The sequence below is a fragment of the Mytilus trossulus genome, unplaced genomic scaffold (genome assembly GCF_036588685.1).
Source record: "Mytilus trossulus isolate FHL-02 unplaced genomic scaffold, PNRI_Mtr1.1.1.hap1 h1tg000070l__unscaffolded, whole genome shotgun sequence".
NCBI lineage: Eukaryota > Metazoa > Mollusca > Bivalvia > Mytilida > Mytilidae > Mytilus > Mytilus trossulus.
Genome location: NW_026963294.1, coordinates 2,906,980 through 2,912,495, shown reverse-complemented (window position 1 = coordinate 2,912,495; position 5,516 = coordinate 2,906,980).

Genomic DNA, 5,516 nt, shown 5'->3' with positions numbered 1-5,516 from the left:
TTTTATATTAGTGGCAATTTTAGATTGTTTATAGCAATTATACAGTGTGTCTCATATTGTCTTATTTCATAACCCAAAAACTTGTTTTAAAAATATAAATTATGTCATGCATCTTTAATAGAGGGTTTGAAGAACCTTTTACAATACGTCAGGATTCTGGATTTACACTTTTATTAATTTCAAGAATGCTTTTTTTTTTTAAGGTTTCAAATTTGAATTCATCTGTAAATTTCACTTGAAATTGTACTTTTCTCTATTCTTTATTTTTGTGGTTCATTATTTCGTAAATTTTTCCTTTTTTTTTCTATTCTGTGTCAACATTATTTATTGTATTTCTATTAGAGATGTAGTATTTTTACTTCTTGTTTGATAAATATTTCCACTATATTTTTATATTGTTCAAAGTGTCTTAATTTCATTAAAGAGAAAAATTGATACTTCAATTTAAGGGACGACATCAAAAGTTCAATGTAGAATAAAAAACTTAATTTGGGCAAAATTCTGCACCCCTCTTTAAACTTAATTTGGGAAAAATTGATTTACCAATAGAGATATATGTAAAAATCGATTATAGATATACAAAACTTGCCGAATTTTAACACCACCCACCCACCCCACCACCCCCAAACTATTTGATTTAAGTTTTTATATCCTACATCGAACTTTTAATGTCGTCCCTAATATATAATATTTTTTTATGCTGATAGTGCAATGTTTATATATATGTATTATCGTTTAAGTATTTCAAAGGTAGATAACCCAGGCTATAATGTTTTAAATCATGTTTTATTAATGACAATCAATAATGATGTGCCTTGGTATTTTTTTATAAAGTATTTTGTGTTTTTACGCCCCATTTATGGGCATTATGTTTTCTGGTCTGTGCGTCCATTTGTCCCACTTCAGGTTTAAGTTTTTGATCGAGTTAATTAAGTTTTTGATGAAGTTAAAAGTCCAATCAACTTGAAACTTAGTAAACATGTTCCCTATGATATGATCTCTCTAATGTTAATGCCAAATTAGAGTTTTATCCCATTTTCACGGTCCACTAAACATAGAAAATGATAGTGTAGATGGGGCATCCGTGTACTTGGGACACATTCTTGTTTATTATTCTATAAAATTCATAATTTTTGATACAATATTTTACGTCCTGCCTTGCTTTATTAGAAGGGTTTTTTTTGTTTCTGTCAGGTTTGTGATTCTCTTCGTCAGTTCATATGTCGTGTATCATTGTTGTTTCATTCAGGTGTGCTCGACGCGATATAGCCTTTTTGTGCTAATGTGGCGTAAAGCAACCAACAATCAATCAATCATTGAGGTGTGAACTTTTTTTGTCTGTAAGACATGCCAAACAAGTATTTGTCGTAGATGTTGTGCTTGACTGAACATGAAACAACATTATATCCTATGGATATGTTTCTGACCTTACTATTATTTGGACCATGACCATATGGGTATACTCATATGGTACGGCCCTATGAGTTTTATACTCATTAATTGGACCATGACCATATGGGTATACTCATATGGTACGGCCCTATGAGTTTTATACTCATTAATTGGACCATGACCATATGGGTATACTCATATGGTACGGCCCTATGAGTTTTATACTCATTAATTGGACCATGACCATATGGGTATACTCATATGGTACGGCCCTATGAGTTTTATACTCATTAATTGGACCATGACCATATGGGTATACTCATATGGTACGGCCCTATGAGTTTTATACTCATTTATTGGACCATGACCATATGGGTATACTCATATGGTACGGCCCTATGAGTTTTATACTAATTAATTGGACCATGACCATATGGGTATACTCATATGGTACGGCCCTATGAGTTTTATACTCATTTAGGTTTTAAAGACCCAATATTCAAACCATATAGGTATTTTTTAAATCAATTCGTCGTCCTGAACATGCATGAAATATTTGCCACTGGGCATTGAGCAATAAACAATCAATCAATCAATCAATCAATCAAATAAATTTTAACTACCTCCACAGGAACATGTGTACAGCTCCTTCTGTGAAGCAAAATTGGCACAAGTTACTAACTGAAAGCATTATTTTTTATGTGTTTTCTCAAACTTGATGAATCTATTATCTTGCTTTCACTGAAGTCAATTTAAAGTGCCTTAATTTATCCTATTGTCTTTCGTCTATAAGTAAAACCAAAGCGGTTTAGGAAATACACTTTTTCTGAATTTTTTTAAATCTTCTAAATTATTTATCATGCTTATTATTCACTGAATTGATATGTTCTTATGTTTGATATGTTCTCGTTCCTATTTATACTATCATACATCAAATATAGTTGACAATCATGAAATTAAATCAATGTGAAGTAGACAAGAATGGGCTAAAACACAATCATTTCTAAATTTGCAGTAAAGATGTTGAATTGTTTAAATGCTCAAACATTTTGATATGTAAATGAGAGAGGGGGGACAGGACCTTTATTGGGACTCGAGGATCGGGTGTTTTAAAGCTCAGGATTTTGGGATTGACCCTATCTGGATCAGGACCCCCTCCTATCCCCCCTCATAATAATGACATGAGGTTTTGTTTGTACAATTCTTATTATGTAAGAGTAGAAATGGCAAAGTCATTCCATAATGGGCAGGGTATTTTGTGTCCTTTCTCCCACCATGCATAATGTGGATTCTTTTATTTTCATGGGTATCAATTTTTGTGGATTGTGGAAATTTTTTATTTTTGTGGTTTGCCAAAGTTTGCATGTACACGCTGAACCCTTAAATTCGTTGTTCATCTTTCCCAAGGAAATCCATTAAAATTGACATTCAATGAATAATAATATAATCCACAATATTTAAATGAGAATTAAGTAAATCCACCAAAGCTCTTATATATTTTTAAAATAGTGTTGAAAAAATGTGATTTTTTTAAAATGGAAAATTTTGAATGATATTTTATATTGTATATTGTTGTTAGTGAATCATTTTGATAGTTTATTTATATTGTTAAAATTGACTGAAATTGATCAGAGTATAATTGTTACTAAAATTGGTTGATGTCTGTTTTATTTCAAGTTTCAGATTTGAGTGGTATATAATATTGTTATAAATATTGTAAAAAAGAAGATGTGGTATGATTGCCAAGAGACAACTCGCAACAAGAAGATGTGGTATGATTGCCAAGAGACAACTCTCAACAAGAAGATGTGGTATAATTGCCAAGAGATAACTCCCAACAAGAGACCAATTAATGACACAGAAATAAACAGCTATACTGGTCACCCTACAGCCTTCAATAATGAGCAAAGTCCATACTACATAAGTCATCTATCAAAGGCTACGACATCCAAATGTTAAACAGTTCAAACAAGAAAACTAATTGCCTAATGAATTTAAAAAAAGAACCCAGAAAAACAAATATGTAACACAGCAACAAACGACAACCAATGAATTACAGGCTTCTGATTTGGGACAGGCACATACATACAGAAGATTGCGGGGTTAAACATGTTAGCAGGATCCCAACCTTTCCTCTAACCTTGGACAGTGGTGTAACAGTACCTTATAAGAAAGAACAATAAAAATCAGTTGAAAAAGGCTTTACTCATCAGATTGATACAAATAGAAAAATATTTAACAAAAAACAAGTGGACTTGACTGGGTATAAGTACGTTACATAGACATTTCTAGTTGCCAAAATTCGAAGTTAAAAGGTGCATAACTCCTGAAAAAAGCATTAACTCAAATCATCTGTTGATATGCACATAACACAATATCACACACCTATACCCCCCTCCAAAAAAAAAAAAATTGACCCCCAAAAAATTACCCTCATTTCAAGTAAAAGAACCCTAAATTTTCATAAAAAAAAAGCAAAAAAACACCCAAAAAACACCAAATTTTCTTACTCCCAAAAATTTTTTTTTATTACTTTGGAAAAAAACGTTATTAAAAACACCCAAAAAACAACAAAAAAATTCCAAAAAAAAAATAAATAAAAAAACCGGGAGAACAGGCGAAGAAAAAATTCTGTTGGATTTAAGAGAAAAAAAAAATCAATTTTTACTTTAAAAAATGAAACAACCTACAGCTCCTGATTTATATCCAGAATTACCTATAGAAGATGGACAAAATTATAGACTACAAAAAATAACAGAAATAGAAAAAACATTAATAAATGAGAGAGATAAACGTAAATCACTATACAAAAAATATAAACGCGGAGTTAATGTTACTGATGGTGTTGATACAAGTTTAATTTCGACATCTGTTGTTTTAGCTGGTATAGGAATAGCTTTTCCTATCTTACTTCCCATACAAATTGCAGCTGTTGTATGTGGAAGTTTAGGAGGTCTAGTTAAATTAATTAGAAGAAAGTTGACAACAAAATCAAAAAAACATTATGAAATTAAAACAATGGCAGAATGCAAGTTAAACAGCATAAAAGATTTAATATCAAAATCTTTAACTGACGGACAGATAAGTGCAGATGAATTTAAACTTATTTTAGATGAATTAGAAAAATACAACAAAATGAAAGAAAATATACGAACAAAACAAACACAAACTGTAATGAATGATAATGAAAGAAAAAAACTAATTGAGGAAACAGAAAATAGAGTAAAAAACGAATTAAAAAAAAAAAATGGAAAATCTTTGATTTTCTTTAATAAAATAATTTTAGTTGATAACGGAAATCCACCAAACTATGAATCAATTTTTAATTAAATAAATGGATGAAGAAACAAAAGAAAAATTAGTAAAACATGTAAAAATAATGTTAAATAAAAAATTTAATTATTTTTATCTTAAGTTGTTTTTAACAGGTTCTTTTTATTGTTTATTATCTAATATTTTAGATGAATAAAATGGCTGAAGGAGGTTATGAGTTTGATAATCCTGAGTTTAAAAATAATGATTATGATGATGATTATGAAGAAGAAGAAACGTCTTTTCAAGATGATGAAGAGTTTCAAAATAATATAAATAAGGAATTTGAAAAATCAAGAGATTTATCAGAAAATGATGTTAAAATTCGTAAAAAAGAAACTACAAAAAAAATGATTAAACAATTTTATAAAAAAAATGGTGAAACTATACGTAATGAAGAGGACTTTTTTGTTGGGGAAGATCATAAGGGAAGACAAATCTTATATGTAAAAGATGAAAAAGGTAATGATATTGCATTAACATATTACCAAAAAGGAGTTTTAAAGTTTTATAAATTTAGCACTCTTCAAAGAGAATACGGTGTTAATTTTGTCAGGGATGTTTTAGGTGTAGATGATTATAAAATATATGATAGAATAATAGAAGGTAGAGCAGGGTTTCAGAGAATGTTAACTGAACTCGATAATATAGAAATTCCATTACAAGAAATATCTACACAACAAGAAGGACAAGAATTATTAGAAATAGCAAGTAATGAAGAAACACATGTGAAAGAAATAGAAACTTCATTTATTGAACAAGGGACATCTTTCATAAATGAAGAAACACAAACAGATATGACAAAAAGAGAG